At 50.4% G+C, this 23,220-nt stretch overlaps 1 protein-coding gene across 2 annotated transcripts in view; it reads right to left on the reverse strand.

Annotated features, from left to right (window-relative positions):
- PLXNA1 (plexin A1) overlaps nt 1-23,220 on the reverse strand; it is a 409,775-nt gene that overhangs the window by 294,426 nt on the left and 92,129 nt on the right. The window lies entirely within an intron of this gene.

Consider the following 23,220-nt stretch of genomic DNA (forward strand, 5'->3'; position numbering starts at 1 on the left):
CACACTGCAGCCTGAGTGACTCCTTGGGATCTGTGGCCTCCTTGCTAGGTGACGCTGGGATCACCTGCTAAACCAAATCCAGGCCCCTCACCACAGTGTGAAACCAAATGCAGACAAGCCTGACTTCTACTTGGGGGAAGTTTGAAGGTAAAAGACCTTGACTCCTTTAGCACCATAAAGAATTGAGTGAGAATATCTAACATCATCTTGTAATCCCATCACATGGCAAACAGCCTAAGCTATATCAGCAACAGAACTCACAGCCTTTAACTCCACAAAGCAAGGGCCTCTGCCTAGTGAGCTACAGCAGCCCCTGTGTTAAGTGAGCCACAGAGCAAAGCAAACAGCTGCTTTGGCACAGTCCAGCCTCTAAAGGGAGGCGTTGTACACACAAATAGGTTGGCTGGAGCTGGTACTTGGGGACATATTGTACTTCATGGGTGGCCCCAGCAGTTTCTGCAGCATTTCAGCTTTACTTAAAGATAGATAAATAAATTGTTTGCCCTTTCTGGTTGCAGAGGTGGCGTGATGCAGAGCTGTCTGGCTGAGTTTGCAGGCAGCCTAAGACACTAGCTCTAAGAGACGGGTAAGGCAAGCCCACTCACTGCAATAGAATGTTGACTGAAAGAAACCTCAGCACAGCTGTTTGAATGTCAACATGCATATCACTGTGGACCATTTTAGCAGGGACTGTCAGTTACTCTGGTAAGGCGGACAGCACTTGGAATTGGGAACCATGCTTGTGCAGAGCATTCACTCCTTTTCCACAGCCAAACCAGCTCATTAGAAGAGTGCCGTATCTCTGAGAGCCATCTGCCACCTTGGCCAAGTCCCCACCTCCCTTCATACCACAACCACCAGCTTCTTCACGGTGCAACATTTACTGTGTTTTTCAGCTCACACTCTCCTCATCTCCTCTCTACAGCCAGGTGCAGCTGTAGACTCTTTGCAGTGCAGATCAAGTTTCTTGATGGCATTTGGGACCACAGGCGGCATTTTCTATCCAGACAAGGTTTTCTGCTCCTCCAACAGGTGGCAGCAGCAGTAGAGGTGGTGCTCTGTATGTGAGTATTGTACAAGATGGTTTGCACTCTCACCTGGTTTAAATTGGAGAGGGTGATTGCTGTGATTTAGACTTTCAGTTCCAGCTAGTTTTATACTAATCTCTTTCCAGCTGGAATTGAAAAAATATAATACCAGGTTAAAAGACATGGCTTTGTGTCCTCTCCTAGGATGATAATCAGGCTTTACACTTACCTAGCACCTTTCATCAGAGAAGAGGGTTAAGTAGCATTATTCCTATTTTGCAAATGCGGAAACTGAGGCACAGAGCAATGATGTGACTGGTCATATTGAGTATCAGCGACAAAGAGTCAGGAATAGAATACAGGTCTGATATGAATTCATCATATCAGAGTATCTGGCTGCTCCTGCTAAAATTCAGTTGTGGATGGAGCTGCACCAAACCCTTTACCAGGTCAGATCTGTTTCCTCGTGGCACACAACATGTGGGGAGACAGAAGAGACACAATCACTCTGTTGTTTTCTTTGGTGCATACAGAGAAGCCCATTTAAAATTAAAATGGACATGGCAGGAGCTGGTGTAAATAATGCATTAGTGGTGCACTACACAGTTTACAGAGCCTGTATTTACTGCTTAATCTTATTTAAAGAAACCCAGCCCTGCTTGCATCATTAAAAATGCATCCTGGTTTCAACTTCAACATAGACATACTCACCACTGAGAAGCAGACAGCTCAGATACTGTTTTCGTGTCTTCACAGTCTCAGTTGGTTCTAGTTACTTTCCTACAGGGAGCACTGAGACCTCTGGATCCCATGGAAAATTCATACCTTGGCTCTGTCCATCTTCTATACGGCCCTTTACAGCTGTGCACTCTGCACAGGGGCCTGGGACAGGAATCGGGACTCCTGGGTTCTAGTCCTGGCTGTGACATCAACTCATTGTAAGGACTTGGACAACTCACTTCCTGCCCCTCTGTCTCATTTCCCCTGCCTGTAAAGTGGGGATAATCATAGTTATGACCAGAACACTGTACAAAACAGATATCTCTAGATGTGTATGTGTAGCTAGTCAGCAGGAAGAGTGCCATCTGCTGGCACATAAGAATACCAAGCACTGTTCAAGGAGTAGGTTCAGTAAACCAGCTCTGAGCACTACAGATCTACCTTTGTAAACTGCTTGGCTATCTTATGGAAAGTGCTATACAAGGCCCAGAGATGCTGCCAGGTGCTGGAGTCAACAGGACCTGCTTTCAGACCAAACACCAGTTAGTATTACTATTTCTTCCTTTGCATCCCTCCCTACATCTCAGGTTTTCTTTCTCCGATCACCCTTTCACTGCATGAAACTCATCAACTCCTAGCTGGCTCAGTGCAGGCTGTGGGTGTAAGCTTCTCTAGGCAGGCCCCCTGTGTGTGTCTGTCTGTGCAGGACAGCCTACACTTAGCGCGGAGAGACAGCAGCCTTGGAAAATGAGTCTTTCACATACTGCAGTTGTTTGCTCTGGGTTTTCCTGGAAAGCAAATGCCTCTCAGACCAGGAGCCCTAAATAATCATCTCAGGCCCCAAGGGGCATGGTCACACCTTCTGCCACAAATTTCACACAAATACAGACGTTGTACATGATTCAGCTGACATCTCTGGCCGCTGACAGCAGTGTTGTAGCCGACTGTCTGTGGCCTCAGAGGCAAGAGATGGAGAGAACCGCTCTCCCTTTTCCTGTCCCAGTGCAGGACTGCTCCCTACAGCGCCTTCCTTCCAGCTTGAGGCTGTAGCCCAAAGTCACCCTCCTTGGGAAAACAGGCTACCACACAATGTTTGCTTTTCATTTTCATTCCATTGACACAGTTTCAGGGGCTGGCATTTCATGCAGGTTCCTGACTGGCTCTGTGATGGAACTTAATTCGCCTTGCATGATGTGTTCTTGATGATGGGGCCTGGCAGGGGTTAAATGGGCGGGGAGAGGAGGGAGAAATGTACTCCAAAGGCTTGGCTGCAATTTGCAATGTCTCTCTAAACAGTATAAGCTGCTTGCTCAGATGAGCTTTCTGGAGGGGCGAGGTTTGGTGCAGGGGGGTCTACGCTAAAGCTGGCTGTAGTACTAAACACCCGCCTTCCACCAGTGGGCGCTTCTCTCAGATCAATTGTTCTAGCAATTAATGTTTGCAATTACCCATAATAACCTCCACCCTTCCTATCGGTCCTACACAAACAAAGCAGTTTATGTTTGGGACACACACAAAGTGTGCTTTTTTACTTAGTTGTTACTTGATTGAGCTGAATTGAAATTCCCATTCAGGTGGAAAGAAGAAAATCCTGAGATTTTACAGACCAGTTCAATGTGGGTCCCCACACAGCAAGCACTGACCGTGGGACCCAACGGGCAAACAGTTTCTATGCAGTACAGGTCAGCGGTATTTTCCAGGACTTCGCCCCTTAAAGGAATCATTCCTAGAAGAGTAAAACTCCGCTCCCTCTCAGAGGGAGCACAGCCACTGTCATTCTCAAATCCATCTGCCATTGCCAAGAGCTAATCACTCCCGTATTAACGACATTTCAGGCTTCAGCACATGAGCTGGTACAGTAAGTGAAAAGGGTTTTTTCTTTTAAGGAACAGTGGTGCTGTCAGCTGCATAGCTGAATCTTGATGACGCCTGCGTTCCCACGCACTGCCTGCCAGTTCATGACCGCAGCTTCTGTCCAATCAGAGCAGAGAACATGCAGTGTCCTATGCTCCTAGAGGGTTTGCCCTTTTGATGGGGCTGGAGACTGGCTCCCTTGCGTTAGCCCTGGAGGAGGTACAACACAAGGCAGCAGTCCTGCCCTTTCCCACAGCTCTGCCAAGGCACCTACCGATGGCCTGCATACCCCTCCGCACCATTTCAGTCCTGCCAATACACCTGGCCTCCCGATGCTGCTCCAGTCCCCATATACCTCTGCAGATGCACCTCACTCCTGACCTGCAGGATCCCCCTGCTGTTCCACTCCAGGCTGCCCTAAGAAACTGTGAGCCTGACCCTGCAGTGATTCCATGCTACACAAATAACCCCAGCTGAGGCCACTGCACTTGTTTCACTTGTGGCCTGAAGCCAAATACAATCTTCAGTGTCTCCAGTGGTTACAGCCACCTCCTCCTCCAGTCTCTGAGGGGCTAATCAGAAACAGCAATGGATGAAGGGATGCTCCTCTGTCCTCTCCCCCATAGATCCCACAGGTACATGGGGTGTGGAACAGAGAAGGGAAGCTCACAGCACAGCCATTAACAGTCTGGTTTGGCTGGGACAGTTCTGGGTTTTGAAAACCCATCTTCGTCCTGCTGTTCCAGCCAGTGTTCTGGAACCGTGGGGCAGGCAGCTTCTCAGCAGCCTAGCTCTTGCAGGCTGAATATCATGGCTGCAGGCAGTTGACTCCCAGGTCTGACCCCCTGTAGCTTTCTCTAGAGCTGCACTCAGCTGGAGATGGGGAGCCTGATGCATGAAGTGGAGAGAGGAAGCCAGCAGGGAGCAGAAGAAGGGGCTGCCCGGAAGCTGGGCTGGAGCCTGCTGTTTTTGTGTGGGCAACAAAAGATCAGTCTCCAGGGGGAGATGGGGCAAGTCATGCAGGGGGAGAGCCACGAGGGAGGGAGGGAGAGCATTAGTCGGTGGGGTTTTATACCTTCGTCAGAAACGGCTGGTACCAATCATTGCCTGATCCAGGTTACTGGTCTAGATGGACCTTGGGTCTGATCCAGTCTGGCAAATGTCTGTGTAACTGGGAAGGAGAAATGGAGGAATGAAGGATCTCGGAGTGAGGAGGTGGGCAGAAAATTGGCAGGGAGAGAGGTATCTGGGGAGAAGTTTGAGAGAGAAGCTGAGGTTTCAAAGTGCTGCAGAGATGTGGGAAAATGGAGGCTGGGGGATAAGAATAGCAAATGTCACACCCAACACAGAGAAGGGAAAGAGGGAGCTGGAGAGAGGAGAAATAGATCCACAGGAAGGAGGGAGAGAGAGAATGGGCAAAGCCAGGTGAGATGTAGCCGGGGGTTGGGCTGAGGTGCAGACCCATCACAGACAGGGGAACTCAGCCCCGAGAGGCTGAGAACCGTGTCTGAGATGAGAAAGCCCCAGCGGATGGCAGGTTTAGTTAGAGACTAGCCTCCAATCACCCCTCCCTGCTCCCAGACCAGTCAGCCCCACCGTGTTACTGACACGGCCCCACTGCCACACAGCCCTGGTGCTGCATGTGTCCGTAATGGAATCTCATGGTAATTAAGAGGCATGACGCTATGGACACCTTAATTCAGACATAATGAGCTACAGCGTGTTCTTAGCAAAGACGCGCTAAGTGAGCTTGACTGGTACCTTCTTCCCAATGAATTAGTCACAAGCAGGAGCAAGTGAGGTTAAAGCTGTTCACGTGGGCCATTAAATACTGAAACCAGCTGGCCACCTTCCTGACATCCCCATTACAGCTGGGTTTGGGGCAGGCCCTATGGGGTAAGCCAACTGTCCAGGTCCCCATCTGCAGCCCACTCTCCCTATATGGCCAGCTCTCCTGCCTCTGTGTACCCACCATCTGCTCTACCCTGCTTGTAAGCCCCCTTGGACTGCGGTGTTTCCCCTCCACATCCCATACACCTGTTTGTGGGTCTCTAATGACTCTGACCTATATGGAGCCAGGAGCTGAAACCAAAGCAGAATTTTCCAGAACAAGGCAGTATGAGGGGAGAGCCGGTCTCTGCCGTGATGCTGAACTCAGACAGGAAGGGGGGAATGGGTGAATCGGCTGAATCTGCAACAGGGGCCTCCAAAGACCTGATGGCTACACATCACCAGCTGCAGTTTTTAGGGATTTCCCTACCCACTTCCAGATTGAAGAGGAAGCGTCCCCCTAAATGGCCCAGTGAGTACATAGCCACTGAACAGCTCATGCAGGCGAGGGCATTTGTCCCACCGAGCCATGTGCTCAGGGGTAAAGCTCAGGCTTCATGGAAAATGTGCCCACACAGGGTCTGGACAAGCAGGGCCAGTTCATAAGATGCCCACTAGTGAGTCCTCATGTGCACAGGGAGCTGGACGGAGCCAGGGCTGGTTGGATCACTTGGATGTGCTTCTCCCTCCTCCCCACCCCATTTGTCCTTCACAACAAAACTGCCCTCACAACGCTGTGGGCCAGCCTTTATTCCACCTTGGTCCCAGGGCCTGCTGGGGACATCGGCTGGCAGCTCCTTCACGGAGCCGTGAGCAGAGGCGTGTACCTGGCGCAGTTCACACCTGTACCCGAGGCCTGCCCCTTTTGCGGCGTAAGGGAGAACCTGCTGCAGGCCTGTCTCGAATGCACCAGGTTGCAGCCCCTATTCCGGCTCCTCCAGAAACTCCTGTTGAGGTTCTGGCTGCACTTTTCCCCGCACCTGTTCATTTTCAAACACCCTATCCGTGGCACCAAGAAGTCGCGAGACCTCCTCATCAACCTCCTCCTGGCCCTGGCCAAACTCTCCAGCTACACTACCAGGAGAAGGATGCTGGATGAGGGGTGCTCTGCGATTGTGGGGCTTATTTCCGTTCCTCCCTAGTTTCACGCATCCAGGCAGAGTTCCACTGGGCAGCGTCCGCTGGCTCCCTTGACACCTTTGAGGAGCAGTGGGTGCTGTCCAGGGTTCTCTGCTCGGTGTCCCCATCCGGCACTCTCATTTTGAACCTATGACCTTCACCTCAGTCCCTGTTTTTCTCATTTGTTGTCCCCCATACTCATTTGGTCCCTGGGTCCAGTTGTCCCTTCTGGTAGGCTGGGGGAGGGGCCTTTAGAAGTGAGTGGGCTTGCACCCACCCACCTCCCGGGTTTTCCAATAAGACACTGTGAAATCTGTGCCATTGCAACACAGCATCCCCTCCTGGCAAAGGCACATCCCTCCTGCTTTGCACCAGGTCACTAGGGGGCCCCACATGCTTTCAGGGCTGTCCACGCAGTATAGAGCTGGAAGTTGGGGCCAGCTAAGAACAAGCCAATGTCCTAGGCAGGCCCCCCACGCCACTGGCAGCGCTCTAGGGGTATCAGCAGAATTGGAGATTCCCTACAGTCATCCAGAGGCAGATATAAATGGGGAGCACATGGCTTTAGCTAGCCCCTCCTCATTCACCCTCATAGGCAAGTTCTTTGCCACCCACAATGGTCAGTTCCAGCTGGGTCACCATCCTAGGCTGAGAACCGAGTCACAGTGCGCTGACAAAGCTTAGCCATCTCGTCACACCAAGGGTGCAGACCCGTGTTCTCAGTGAGGTACTGGCCACCCCTCTTGCCTTGGTTCCCCTCAAAAGGAAAGGTCCTTGTCATTGGCATGGGAGTGGCTATGCCTGCACACACCCAGTGTGAACCAGGGTACCAGGAGCCAGGACAGATGCACCAGACCAGGCGGTTCTCTCCTGAGTGCTTGCTGTATATTATAATGTCTAAACCAGCATGGACTGGGCCTGCACGTGCTAAGCTCCCTCTAAGAAGCTGATAGCAGGCCATTTGTTAGGGGCACATTAATTGGTAGTGTTTAACCCTCCTGGGAAGCTGGTGTATAGTTTATTCTGTTCCTGTTGTGCTGGGTGATCAAAATTAGAGAGCTCTAATACTCAGTCAAACTAGCAATGAGGAGCTAGCACAGAGGAAAGTCATCTTCTTCTTCCCAGGGGGCCTGGGCTGTTTCCTGTCCCTGACTGAGCAATGCAGGATATGTCTTTGCATGCAGCTCCCTCCACATCTCCCCAGCCTTCCCTCTCTGCATTAGGATTAGGCCAAAAGAGCCTTGTGTTTGTGACCATCCTCTGCTCGCTGATCTAATTCAGGTTAGAAGCAACCCAAGCTTTAACCCTTTACTCTTGAGCCAGTCTGCATCCTCCCCTTCCACCTTGCCCCAGAAACACTGAACTGTCAAAGGCCAGGGCAATGAGGACACCTTGCACGTCTCCAGTGTTTCTCATCCCAGCGTCTCAGAGGGAGTCAGTATCAATACCTCTAGTGGACAGCGCTATTCGAAACTGAGATAGAGAAAGGGGAAGTGACAACCACGGTCACACACAGCAAGTCAGGGGGCAGAGTGGGGAGAGACTGCAGATGTCCTGGCTCCCAGTCCTGTGCTCTTGACAGTTAGTCACATTGAGATTAAACCAGCCACCCCAGGTTATACCTCTGAGTTTTTGTGTCTGCCAGCTCAGTGAGGAGCTCTCTCCCTCCCACCAGGCTTCTCTTCCCTCTGCCCACCAGACAGCTGTTTCTAGAGCATTTCCTGGTTCCCTCCCCCCGCTCCAGTCCCAGCCTTTGCCCTGCTCCCCCACCGTGCACCTATATGTTAAGCCGTGAGCAGGGAGTTAACTCCTTTTTTGTCGGCAGTCAGGGAGGGTCACTTATCCAAAAACAATAATAACCCAAGGCATGGCCCTTTCTCAGCTGTTTCCTGCCTTATCACTGTGGCTTGTGAGGTGATTTGTGGTTAAACAGGAGTACTTTTGCCTTGGTGTAACCCACTCTTCCTCCCTGTCCGGCTCAGTGCGGGATGTACAGACACACACCAGATGGCTCTGCTAGAGCAGAGAGTTGCTGGTGGGAAATGGCGAGATTGTGATGGGGGTGGGGGTACCCAGGCTGCTAGCGTTTCCATTTTCTTCCACACACAAGCTCCTTCCCCACTTTTGGGAATGAGGCAATTCCCCCAGGAAGCAGATCCTTCCCCTCTGTGCAAGATCCTATGCCTATCCGACCTACAGCAGCTTGCTCCACTTGGTGAGAGTAAAGGCATCCCCCACAAACAAACTCCTTCCCCCAGTTTGAGAGAGCCGGGCTCCCCTCTAGATTGCATTTCCCCCCCAGAACAATGTTCTCCCCACATAACACACACACACTAGTGCCTCCCCTCATTCTTCAGAACACAGACTATCTGCCTCATGGGAAGGAACATCTCCCACTTGGCGTGGTGGCTTCTCAGTCCAGAGTGGTACCAACCTCTCCCCTCCCCTCACGCTGACCCTAACCAGAGTGACCTTTCGCAGCAGCACCGAGATTCACTGGCAGGATTAAACCCACATACCCCCAGGCATCTGCCCCAGCTGTTAACAATGCCTTTGACCCCAGTCCAGGAGGTCAAGAAGGCAGCTGTCCAGAAATAAACCCTTTGCTGCCCTTCTACTACCAACTACAGTATAGAGACTCCCAAGTGATCAGACTGCATCTGTGCTCTGATCAATAGCTGGAGCTGTTGACTAATATTCACCTCCATGGCATATATATCTTCATGTTGACTTTCAAGTTAAGTGTGTGGTTAAATAAGTGCTGAGAGAGAGAGAGAACGTGTGTGCATGTGTGTTTTTGGAAGGAGGCAGGTCATTATTAATAATAAATAATATTTTATAATTGTTAACACTGATTTTCACTGTATAGTGCCTCCTTCTGTCCCAGACACACAAGGTGCTATACAGCAGAATGAAAAGACTGACAGTGTGATAAAACAAACACATACCTACATGCAGATACCCCCCGCACGCACACACACACACGCACATAAAGCCCACTGTCCATTCTCGCAATTGGCTGAAGGCACAACACACCACAGGGCAAACTGTTTGCAGAAGACACTGCAAGGGAGCTTGGGAGATAATGCAAGTCTTTGGTACGAGCAATTAAGGCACATTAATTATAATAATAATAATAAAATAATAATAACAAAATAGCATTTTTATAGCCCAATATTATGCTGAAGGATTTACAACATACTGTATCACGAAGTTCATAATTAAAGTTATTTTAGTTTCTAATTTCATTTTAATTCCATTCCAATAAAATATATGACAAATATTTTTTTTTAAATCCAGAAACTATTACTGAAGACAATTTCCCTGTACAGAGACGTTATATTATAGCACAGCCATCCCTCGAGAAGCATCACAAATCTCAGCAAGGAACAAACGTTCAGCTGTATGAAATATATTCCCTTAGTTCCTGTGCTCAGGACTTACTCTAGTGGCTAGATCCTGCAACAGTAACAGTCTGCTCTCCCTCCCCAAGAAGAGTCACACCTACAAAAGTGGCAGGAGTTGGTGCTTTTGGTGTTGGACACCCCTGGTTCAAACTCCTCCCCCCATGATGGTGTCTGTGTATATGAAGCTGTAAGCGTGTAACATGTGGATGATGTCTATATTAATAAAAAAGCTTTATGCCCATTATGTCTCCTGAAATCCAATAAGCCAAATATGCCCTTAGTTAACTGTATTTGCTTTAATCAGATCAGAATACCAAGAAAAAGAAAGTATCCATGCATCAAGTTAGCACAGAGAGTGGATTCTTATTTACAAGCTATATTCAGCATCACTTCATTCTTACCTCGAGTCTCCAGCGGCCATAGACTGACAGGCAGAACGAAACAGTTCAGTTTTATCAAAACAAAACGTTTTGATTGACCCAAAACTATTTTTTTAATTTCATTTTGCACAAAATTTTGAAATTTTTTTGGTTTTCTCATTTTGAAATAAGAAATTCTCCCAGGAAATGAAAAATGCAGTTCCTGTCCAGTTCCATGGCAGCCCTTGAACAGGCAATAACCACATGTCGTCTCTGTGGCCTTCATTTTCAAAAGCAGCAACTAATTTTCAGTGCCTCTATTTTGGTTGCCCAACTTGCAACGCGTGGGGCCTGATTTTCAGAGGTGTTAAGCGCCTGCTGATCCCATTAATGCCAGGTGCAGCTGAGGGTGCTCACTGCTTCTGAAAATGATGCTCAAGGTGTTTCCAAGTTAGACACCTAAATCAGGGCCCTTCTGACATTTTGAGCCATCTTTTAAAGCTCCATATACCCCAAAATACTCCATCCCAGCCCACCAGGCTTCTGCTCCCCTGACAATCCAACCGTTTTCCCTTCTCAGAACCAAACCAACAGTCATTGCTACCAGACCTATACAAAAACCAGTTCTGCCTCTGCTCTGCTATAGGTGCCCCCTTAAGAGGTCAGCCCTGTTCCTAGAATTGGGCTAACACCACTGAAGAGGCTGGCGCACAGACAACGAATAAGTCAAGAAGGAGTCATAACAACATCAAGATCTAATAGAAACATAGGGTTGGAGGGAGAGGAAAATCAAGGTCTGGTAACTGGAGAAGAGGGAAAGAAATATTTACCGGCTTGGAAGGTAGCCTCACTTGGTACAAGCATATTAGTAATACAGTATCAACCCCACATGGGCACCTAGGACTTCCTGGCTAGGGCTAGACTCAGAGTCTCTTGCTCAAAATCACAGGTCCCTACCATTTAACCTAAATAAGAATCACCACTGACCATTTAGCAGTACAAGATTTAGGACTCCCAGATGTGCAGTTCTGACTCCATCCTGTAGAGAGCATTGGTTCTCATACACGTCAGTAATATACTACAATGCAGTGGTGATATTTGCCAACCTTGCAAAGGGTAAATATTCAACAACTGAATATTTGTAAAGTACTTAGGAGACAGGGTTCAGGGCATATAAATTAATATTGTTATTATTTAGACAGGGCCATAGGTGTGCTTGGTTTATAACTGACCAATATGAAGACAAGGTCCCTGCCGCAAGGGAAAAGCAATCTAAATAATTAGTATTTTAAACACCAGAGAAGGAAAAACAGATAATTTGAAATCAAAAGAATGTGGTAGTGTCCTTTTAAATTGCAGCTCTGCATTCTCCTGAGAGATTCCCCCCCTCTCTCACCCTCACTGCCTTTAATGAGGCCTCCACTTGCCTGACACTGAGGGTAGCTGAAATCTGAACACAGAGGACTCGATTTTATTGTGTTTGAATAACAATATCTGCTTAGCATAAATAAATTGCATTTCCCCCATATTTACAAGTGAGTTTCATAAAAAGAGAAACTCTAATCCTCATTGTATACCTGTGCCGCCCCCCCAGTCCAGGGCTACACACACACACACACACACACACACACACACACACACACAGACACACACACACACAGACACAAGCAATCATACACATACAAACACACACATACAAGCAATCACACACATGCAAACACACACACACAAGAGATAGGCTGAGTGAAACACACTCACAGGCTGGCAACACACAGGGCCCTCTCCAGAATTGCCTTACAGACACTTTGCCCAAGGATAGGTGCAAACCCCACCCCCGCCCCTACCCAGAAACACTCCTGGGCACAGTGAGCCCCTGAACCTGATGCAAGCTGGCTTGGCAATGAGCGGGGGGCATGGCTCAGTCAGTCCCACCCCCCAGCTTTCTGCACTCCTGCAGCAGGCTGTGACAACTACTGCAGTTGTAAGTTAAGGCAGCCCTCAGGGATAGCCTAGCAACAGCCAGGGGTTATACCAGGCCCTGGCCCCCTGCCGCCTCTGAATAAGGGAGGCACAAACTGTCCCTCTTATGCCCCTACACAGGTACCTGCACAGAGATGAATTTCCCCCACTGAGTCAGATACACAAACAAACACACACACAATTGATCTTGCATTGTAGTGCATGGCCAAACATGAGTCATAGCTGCTCCTCCCCCCACTATTATGGATCCATTATGCAGCTAGCACAGGAACAGTGCGGTGGCCGTGGCAGGCGAGTGTGTGGTTTGCCCAGGAAACACAGCCAGTCTATTTCCTCCCTGTAAGGGCAACATAGCTTCCTTGCTCTCCCCCTCCCCACCTTTCCCTCTCTATCTCCCTCTGCCACCACTATCTGCGCTCTCTGCCATGCAGCCAGGATCACAGCAGCACCCCTTTGCTGCTGGCCAGGTGTTGCTTCACACCGGGCTGTGCCAGCGAAGAGAGAATGGATTAGGAAGGAGAAGGCCTTGGGACACCAGCTGCCCTTGGGGTTCAGTCTGGGCCATGAGGACATCCAGATCTGAACCCTTCTTGCAGGAGTTCGTCTCTGGGGCCCGATTCAAGCCCAGCTCTGGTTTTCCTTAGTGCATCTTCTCTTTTACTGTGGCCTTCTGGCTAGATCGGAGCCTGCGTTGAGCTAACCGGCCCACAGAACTAGCAGGTGTTTGCAGGGGGTTTGGTGCTTTGGCGTAGCACTACATCTGGGCAAACAATTTAATGAACAGCCCATGGATTTCCTCCCCTTGTCTGCATGTGAATTAGCCACGAACAGGGCATGATTCTCACATCTCTGCTTACTATTCACAGGGCTTCAATGAACAGTTTGCACAAGTGCTTAACTTGTAATGAAAGAGGTGCCTGAGCTCAAGCAATTTTTTTTATTTCATAACTGATGCGGCGAGCCCAGAGGTGCCAGGGCTATGAACTGCCAAGCTTTGAGGTGCCGGGGCTCAGCCCTGGCAAGCCCTGGCAAAAATTAAGCACTAGTTTGCCCAAACAAGTCTGAGCTGGTAGGCTATTTGCCACCCTGGCTTTCACTCACACTATGTGAGCTGCATTTCCTGCTACATACACTCCTCTCACCCCGCCCCTTGGTTAAGGGAGATACACCACATTGGCCTCCCCTAGACTCAGCAGGCTAGCTCAGAGCTGATGTGTCAGAGAGGGTGGGGTTTGCACCAGTGGGTGAGTGTGAATTCCTAAGGCTCTGTGTCAGTACAACTTGCATACAATAGGCCTGATTTTCTTATCACCTATCCTGGTGTAACTCCACGGACTCCCACTTGGCACTGATGAAAATGTCTGCACAAGATGCAGGGCAACAGAGTCCCGAAGCGTATGCCTAACAGCAACGAGACGGGCCAGCTGACTGGGACTTGGGGGGCTCGGGCTGAGGGGCTGTTTCATTGTTGTGTAGACATCTGGGCTCAGGCTGGCGCTCAGGCTCTAGGATCCTGCAAGGTGGGAAGGAATCTACCCAGCAGCCAAACCCCTTGAGCCTGAGTCAGCTGACAAGGGCCATCTACAGGTTTTTCTCTGCTGTGTAGATATAATCCTAGAGGCCAGAGAAGGTGTAAATCACACCAGCTTTAGATTCCCCCCAAGCCTGCAACTCCTCTGAGGATGAGCAGAGAACATAGCCCCAACCAGGAACATATCCAAGTTCCAAACTCCAGCATTGTGCATCTAGATACTACATGAGTGGAGATAGATCAGATAGTTACAACTTCCACACGCTTCTCAGAGCCTCAGCCCAAGCCTACACACACACACACACACACACACACACACACACACACACAGTCCATGCTTCTACAGGAACCATAAGCCAGAATCTTCTCTTTAGATCAGACTTTCTGTCCAAGCGTCAGTCCCTTTGCCTGGCTGTTTCGCTCAGTGCAGTCACATTGATGACAAGTTTATTCCATGCTCGTGTGGCCGGAATGTTTAATTATAGAAGAAGTCAGCTGTAATTTACCAATTACTGCACCATTATCACTCCCCCTCCCCAATCCCTGCTTCCTAACTAGGGGATGCTTCATAATGGCTAAGCTATAGTTATTTGTGTAAAACACACCATCCGGAAGTCTATTGCCGTCATACATCAGAGGCACAAATCATTTCGGCTGACAAGCGGGCTGAGCAGGCATGTACAAGAGCAATCTCTGCTGCATCAGGGTGACTGGTCACAGAGGCTTTTTCCTACTTACAACCAATCCTTTCTTGGGAGTGGTGGCATGGTGGGGCTATATGGTGGCAGTTTTTTTTCCTGTCCCCATCACTGCTCTCTGCTAACACTGGCCCAGACTTCTCTCTAGCAGTCATGGGCTTGATAGGGTGTGAAGGGCCAAGGTTCTCTGGGTGGTTGTAGGTTATCACAACACATTGTTGGCCATCACTACACTTCTTAGGACATGTGGCTTCCTGGATAAGGACTGCACGGAAGCACTGGCTCCTGCCACTTCCATTGTTAGGAAAGAGCCATCAAGCACGTCTGGTGCCAGGATTTAAAAGGAGAGCAACATGTACAAAACGGTTGAACATTCTGTGTTCCCACAGCTTATCATCAAAGGGACTTGTGCTTCAACCAGGGCTGAAGGAGTCTGCAACAAAGACGCACTCCTGCCCTTAAAACAGCACGGCACGGTGCCACATGAATGCCTGTGATGTTGTAAATACAGTATTATGATGTCACTGCAGGATCACTGGGCAGCAGAGGCTGGAGCTGGGGAAAAGTGAGTGCCCTGAGCAGAATACAAAGGATCTTTGATCACTGGCAAACATGAGATGGTATGTGATGAAAACAGCATGAAAGGTGCAGGCTATCTGGGAGATAATCCTGGGCTAACAGTCTCTTTCCAGTTATTGTCCTTGAAAATCATCAATCACCATTACAGATGGGCCAGACTCAGACCCTGGATCCAATCCCACCGCTTTGGTTTATTCCAAATCCAGCTCCGAGTCTGAATTTTGCAGCTTGAACTCCCCTCTGCTTCATGCACACTTTACATCTTCAAAGCACTTTACCCGCAGTGGGCCAGTTTCCACACTCAGTTACACCAGTGAAAATCAGCAGTGCCTGCCTCAATGGATTTATACCAGGATGAGTAAGAGCAGAACTTGGCCTCCTCCTCAATACTCACAAGGCTCCTGTGAGGTTAGTCAGTATTATCTCCATTTTGCACACTGGGAAACTGAGGCACAAAGCGATGAAGTGACTTGCCTGAGGCCATGGAGGGAGTCCATGTCTGAGCTGGGATTGGAGTGCAGGAGGTCCTGGCTTCCTGCCTCAGGCTTTCCGTACTCCAAGCGACTCCAACAAAATGACTTTTTGGTGCACTTGTCTCACGGAGCTTACCCCTAGTTTCTGCCCCTCTGACTCCAAATGGGGTGAGTGTCAGCCTCTTCTTTGCATCTCTGCTGTCACAGAGCTGGGAGGCTTGTAACTCAGCCCAGGGGCGGAATGGTACAGACAGGATCATGGGAAAGCAGAGAGCCCCTTCACTACCAGCCCCAGTGACTTAACTTCTCCATAATTAATTAAGTGCTTCTGTATATACTGCCATCCACTGGGGCCTCCCAAATACAGATTATCTACCTCAGTGCGGACGCAGGAAACATTACAAGTGAGTCCAGGAGACAATACATCTTGGCTCTCTGACATAATGTAAATGATGGCTGGTTTGCATGGCATGCAGGCCAGGTCTGATTCCCAGAAAGCTGAGCAGAACTGTCTGCTTGAGGCACTCAGGATTCTCAGTTCCAGCCACAGAGCTGCCCATTTCCAGGTGGACGAGGTGACTCAGAGCCAGGAGCAAAAGGTGGGGGTGTGTATGAATGGGGGGAGGAGTTTATTTTAGCAGTAGGCACTTCCATGATTCTGGGAGAATGATTTCTAAATTATATCCCGATTTGTACGACGAGATCGATAAATTCACTAAGCAGGAGCAGGTCTGCAAGCCCTATGGTTGTGTTACCTTGTGCCACCTGTTTACCCAACACCCTGCTTTGCTTCCCGACAACAGTTAGCACGCATGTGCCCTGTGACGCCGCCTCTCTCGGTGATTGCTCTCCAATCACCTGCCACAATCGAAGCATGAATTTCTCATGCTCCTACAAAATGGGCAAGATTTTCGAAAGTAATTAGTGACTAGGGGTGCCCAACTTGACCCCAATGCAGTTGTCTGATCTGCAGATGGTGCATGCTCGGTACAGCCACTGGAAAGATGGGACGGAACTTTTGTGAAGATTTAATGAAAATTTGGACCCATTTTTTCCATCAAAATTCAGGTGAAAATATTCAGTCAAAATTGACCAGTTTGAACATTTTTGACCAGTTTTTGCACTTAGCCCTTTCTGCAAACCAGGCCCTTTAAAGGTGTCCCAGGTTGGGCACCTTAAAACGCAGTCAGAATCACTAGTCCCATTTGAAAGTCTCAGCCCTGACCCAGATTCAGTTGCACAGCCAAGGGCAGGAGGTAAACTGGTAAGCAGGGTTAGACAGAAGCCCTGAAAAAGGCCCTTGAAGACAATAGGTCTGCGTCGGTAGGACTCAACTAATGCCCCTGCCAACTTATGCTTGCTAAGAGTGACATAATCCCAGGACTAAACTCTTGGGCGTGATCGATTTCTAATGACCAGCATTGAAGGGCTCTTTTCCCTTCCTCATCTCAGGCCTTCTCATTTGCACAGCAGAGCAAAGAGCAGTGCTGAAGAGTCCTTTACCCTGCAGCAGGGCTCAGAGCAACTGAATGAAAGGATAGAGCCAAAGAGATATTGCCTATCTGGACAGGACATCCTAAGGAAACCAACAAGTGAATCTTCTGGCATTCAACATCCTCCCTCAAGCAGAGGATGGTCATTAATAGAAATGGGTCTCTGCTCAGTATCCTACGAGAGCCTTATGTTTTGCTTCTTGCAGTAGATTAACATTATCATCATTTATATAGCGCCAGAAGCGTACATGGCATCATACAACGAGGCCTGTGCCAAACAATTAAGAAGTCTGTGCTCTAAGCAGTTGATAGAGTGCAGATAATACAGTCCAAACCAGACTGCATGGGGCATGATCATGAGAGCAGGTGTGCTTCATGGACTGTGGGGAGAAGAAGCAGTAGAGGGGGTTTGAACCACCAGGGAGGAAGCTTGATGTACACTGCTTGGGAGGCTGTAGAGAACTTTACAGGATGCTACCAGTGGTCTTCATGAATGGTAAGAAATGGGATCTGAACCCCAGTTGCCTCCCTAGCATCTCCCAAGCAAGGACCTCAATGTGCTTTACAAATGAGAGAATTCTACCTCCCAGTAAGTATCATTATCCCCAATTTACTGATGGTGCTATGGCCACACACAGAGGTGGAATGCCTTGCCCAGGGTCACACGGCAAGACTCACAGAGACAGAAATTAACCTAGATCATCCTGACACCCAGTTCTGGACATTAACCATCCTCCTCCTCTTACTCATTGCCTGTTTCCTGGCTACTTCTTACAAACGTCATTGATTTTGCAGAAACAGAGAGATCATTTTAAACTAAAATGTGCCGGAAATCTTGAGGAGCTCAACTGCCTGGTTATTTGTAAGGTGGCAGATTTAAAAAGCATTTTACTCCCTCTTTGCACTGGTGTAAGTACACAAGGAGCAGTGCAATGGAGAATCAGGCCCAGCCATTCCACCTTTCCATACACACTTTGGCAGACGCCGTCTCCAAATGGGAGAACTGGATTGTTTTAAAGCCAGCTCAGCCTATGAGTTGCTCTGCTATGTAGAAAAAAAAAGTTTACAAAACGATGAGTGAAAAGATAGTTAATGATGCATGGTACAGTCAGCACAAGGCACACTGGAGAGGGTAAATGCACTAAATTAAAGTCCTCAAACATGAACAGAATCAACATTTAATAAGATGGTTAATGTATGTTATTTAAATGTCACTTCATTATTAAAAGTGTATATTTTTTGAGATTTAATAACCATGTAATTGATGCATCTATTCCATAGTTAAACCTTGGCAAATATGTTTTTCATAATTAGTTGGTATTTATTTAACATGCAATAACCATCCTATTAAATTCAATGAGTTCATGTAATAGGTACACAGGGTTTTTTAATGTAAATATGTGTTCTTAAAGATGGTTCCCACTATCATGCAGTTAGGAAGCTTGATTATCTAGGAGTTATCTAGGTCAAAGATCAGCTATTGTGCTAAGCAGGGTGAGGCCTTGTCAGTACTGAGATGGAGATCTCCCAGTTGCTTTACAAAGTGGTATTGCTAATTCAGTAGGCAGAGCTCTTTCTTGTGGATGGGCACAGAGGCAGACCCTCAGCATGGTGACAGGAGGCACTGTGCGGATGGAGATGCTAGCCTTCAGGTCAGACATACAACTAAGGGCTTGAGGACTTGAAGTCATTAGAAATCCCATGGGGGTTTTCCCAAGCATAGGTTTGTTAGCTCTCTGGGGTCCACATCAGATTCCAGTGGGGTAATTACATCCCACCCCTTCCACTCCATTGGATATGATATCATTCTGCACCTCCTGCCTTAAAATGGTGTGCAGTACTTTGAGACTGCTGTCAGGTTGCACTGCAGAGGTGGCTGCACTCCAGTGATGGCTGAAATGGCTGCTGTTGAGCTGCAGTATACAGCTGTGCTAAACAGCTGTCATGCCCCCTCCGTCAAGGAAGCAGCTGGATTGCAGCAGTGAGTGAAGAAATCCCTGCACACAGTTTGTAAAATGCTTTGGGATGAAAGGTGCTCTAGCAATGCAAGGTATTGTTATTGAAGAGAGGAGAGCAGCAGGGGCAGCAATGCTCCAGTCTCTCCTTTCTGTGTTTGCCAGGGAAGGAGATTGCAAGTGGTATTCCAGGTGGACACACCTGGACTGATCAGAGGTTAAACCATGCCTGGGAAAGCATCAAGCGAGCAAGAGCAGCATCCCTGAGTCGCTCTGGCTCCAAGGGACACCTGAGCAGGGTTGAAATTAAAGGCTCACAGATGGCAGGAGGGGAAAGCAGTGGTAATACACGAAAGCCCATGAGGCACTGGAAGCTCTCATTAGCCACCCTACAAACTGGAGCGTTTAGCCTTTGAGCCCTGGCACCGGGAGAAGCTGTCCAGAAACCGAGGCATTGCACAGGACAGCCACTTGACCAGAGTGTTTAATAATAAGGCTGGACTGGTGGAGCTGAAGGTCAGTGACCCTGTGTACAAGCAGGGCGTCAGTGTCTGCTGTAGCTGCAAGAGGGAAATGTTGATGAGTGAAGGCGAGCGTAGAGGTGAGGATTAAAACGGTGCTTTGCAGCGCTGCCCAAGTTTGTGAAAACAAAGTTGAGCAGTTTCTGTCTAGCGAATGATTGCTCCCCGCAGAAAGCACAGCGCCCTGAGCAGGGCAGGTTGAGAAAGTCAGACCTAGGAAAAGGTTGGGGAGCTGGAAAGTGCGGGGGCCATCTGCACAGGAGGAGAATGGACTCAATGACCTGAATGGCTTTTCCCATCACGCGTTGCAATGGCTTGGGATTCAGCATGTAGGGCTCCAGCCTGTACAGGCAGGGGCGGCTCTAGGCATTTTGCTGCCCCAAGCACGGCAGGCAGGCTGTCTTCGGCGGCTTGCCTGCGGAGGGTCCACTGGTCCTGTGGCTTCGGCGGACCTTCTGCAGGCGGACCTTCCACAGGCAAGCCGCCGAAGGCAGCCTGCGCCTGCGGGAGGTCCACCGAAGCCGCGGGACTAGCAGACCCTCCGCAGGCATGGCACCAAAGGCAGCCTGCCTGCCGCCCTCGCGGCGACCGGCAGAGTGCCTCCAGTGGCTTGCAGCCCCAAGCACGCGCTTGGCGTGCTGGTGCCTGGAGCCGCTCCTGTGTACAGTCTCAACATTCATTGACTCCAGTCAATGGAGTCACTGCAGTCAATGGAGCTGGGCCTGTCTGTACCAGCTGAGGGTCTGGCCCTCTGGCCCTTAGCTGTGTCCATCTGGGATGAACCAAGTCTACTGATCTCCTCTCAGGAGAAGTGTCCTGACGCCATGGGCCTTCTTGTGTTTGGGATGCGAGGCAGCAAAGATTTCTTGCTCATCTTCCCATCTTCACAAGCCTCCCATTCCCATGACCCAGGGCTCTGGCTGACTTCAGAGTTTTTCCTGAGCCCTTAGTCATCCTTGGCCGAGGACAGAGTGATATGGTTGCACCATATGGGACTGGCTGAGAAAATGATGCAATGAAGAGGAAAGAAGGATGGCCTGATGACCTTTCCTCAACCCCTGCACAGGTATTTCTCCCATAGTCTAATTCAGACTTAAAGGAAATCACCCCAGTTAGCTGGGGGATGGGAGAGGAAAGCAGGAGTGTTTTGAAAGCACAGGGATTGGAGGGATACAGCTGCTCTGGTCAGCCTGACTGTGACTAATGCTGGAACTGCCACCACCTTCCGCGAAGTGAGTAGGGTGCTCCCGGCTCACAATTTATTACAAACCCTGAATGGAAACCGGCATCTGAAATTCAGCCCAGCCTGGCATGGACAGCGGCCTGGCTGGAGCTGAGCACACCACACTGGTTTAGCTCACCACCCATCAGGGGCCTCCGGGTCAGGACTGGCCTCACACACAGAGCAGTGAGGGCTCATGCTAATGCCACTTCCCCCTCCACCTTGCCAGGTCTGATGGCCTGTGCGGACTCTCATCCTGTTACCGTCACACATACCAGAGTCATACCACCCTCAGCCCCCCAGCGCACTATGTGCTCACTAACATGCCCAGACTGGGCCAGAGACGCTCCAGACCCCTCCTGCCCAGCTCTCCTCCCACAGGCAGTAGTGCAGGGAGGGAGGGGCCTGACATAACCCTCTCTTTGCTCCCACAGGAGAGAAGCAGGAAAGGCTGGCTCATGACCCACACTGGGTCATATTGAGCACTCCTGGTTTACACGTGTTTGCAGACTGGCACCAGTGGTTGCTCTGGAAGGGCCCTGAAATATCCACATCCACATCATGCAACCAGCACCAGTAGCTACACTAGCTAGGGCCAGCACCGGTGCAACCATTTAGGCAATCTAGGCAGTCATCTCCTAAGGCGCTGGGATTTGGGGGCAGGGGCGGCTCCAGGCCCCAGCACGCCAAACGCGTGCTTGGGGCAGCAAGCCGCAGCGGGCGCTCTGCCAGTCGCCGCGAGGGTGGCAGGCAGGCTGCCTTTGACGGCTTGCCTGCGGAGGGTCCACTGGTCCCATGGCTTCGGACCTCCCACAGGCACACCTGCGGGAGATCTGCCGAAGCCGCGCGACCAGCGGAGCCTCTGCAGGCAAGCCGTCAAAGGCAGCCTGCCTGCCGTGCTTGGGGCGGCAAAATCCCTAGAGCTGCCCCTGTTTGGGGGGTGCCGTTTTCTTCGGCAGTGACCGTGGTGGCTGGATCTTCGGCCGCCCCGGTTGCTGCCTGCATTTAGGCGGAGGGTGCTGAGGCAAGGAAGCGCGGGAAGGGCCGCCTGCAGCAAGTAAGGGGGCGGCGGCATGCAGGGGAACTCCCCTCCCCAGCTCACCGCTGCCCCGCCTCCTCCCCGAGCACACCGTGGCTGCTTCACTTCTGCCTGGGAGGCAGGAGAAATGAAGCAGTGATGCTCGGGGAGGAGGCGGGGCAGGGGTGAGCTGCTTCACTTCTCTTGCCTCCCAGGCTTGCAGTGTCAATCAGCTTTGGCGCCGCAAGCCTGGGAGGTGGGAGAAGTGAAGCAGCGACGGCATGCTCGGGGTGCTCGTGCACGGAGCAGGGGTGAGCTGGGGCGGGGGGTGCCTCAGGGCGCAGTGGGGGGAGTGGGGAGCTGCTGCAAGGGGTGCGCCTCAGGGTGGAGGGGGGGAGCTGCCGTAGGTAGTGGGGGACTCAAGGTGGAAGTTTTGCCTAGGGCGCAAAACATCCTTGCACCGGCTCTGGCTAGGGCTTGATCCAGTGCGCAGGCTGGGTTTAGAAGGTGATACTGAAGCCTCTGCCCCCAGTCTGAATCAGGCTGAAGGACATTACTCCAGAGAGGCCAGGAAGCACAGGGGAATCATCCCCAAGCCCCAGGCTACCAGCAGCCCAGAAATCCTCTGCCACGGTTCCTTCCACGCCACCCTCCAATCAGTCACCAAATATACCTATTGCCGGAGCCTTTCAGGGGGGTGATTCGGTGTGAGGCTGAAGGGCAAACACTGCAGTCACCTGAGACACAGGAAGGCCCCAGCCCAACACACACCAGCCAAGTCTTGTAGCCATTAGCAAATTACCCAGGGTAAATTGACTAGTTTATTGACCCATCAAATAAAGAGCCATTAAACAGCCAGAAATAAAATGCAGCCTGGACTGTGCCTGCTACAATCCTTCAGGGCTCTGTGCAATAAAAGCCATTGAAGATAAAGAGAATGGCTCTGTCACAAACACACATGTGCCTTTACCCATTACCCCCCAGTGTCTTTCCTGCTCAGGGCAGGGATCTCTCGTCCCCTAGAACACCCAGGCCCCACTGCTGCTACAGGCAGCTCCCATGCACACAGACACAGCTTGTCCCCCACCCCAGCCAGCTCTCTACCTTCCAACAACCCCAGCAGCTCTCCCATGCAGATAGATGTTCCCCACCATTCCCTACCACGCCCAGCCAGCTTCTTCCACCCAGCTCTCCCTCTCTGTGTCAAGCCTTGCTCTCCCCCACATGCATTCAGCTCCTCCAAGCTCTCCCGTCTCCTCCACACCCAACTCCGTCCTTCCTGCTCCCGCACAGCACGCTCACAGCGTCCATCCGTTCTCAGGGCCTGCTCCCCCAGCAAAGCTTTCTTCTCTAACAGGCAGTGGGAAGCTGGGTGGGCCGGCCAGTCTCCTACCCTGTAAGGAGAACTGCCTAGCAGCAAAGATGGCAGAAGG

The sequence above is a fragment of the Gopherus flavomarginatus genome, chromosome 6 (genome assembly GCF_025201925.1).
Source record: "Gopherus flavomarginatus isolate rGopFla2 chromosome 6, rGopFla2.mat.asm, whole genome shotgun sequence".
In the NCBI taxonomy this organism is placed as follows: domain Eukaryota; kingdom Metazoa; phylum Chordata; order Testudines; family Testudinidae; genus Gopherus; species Gopherus flavomarginatus.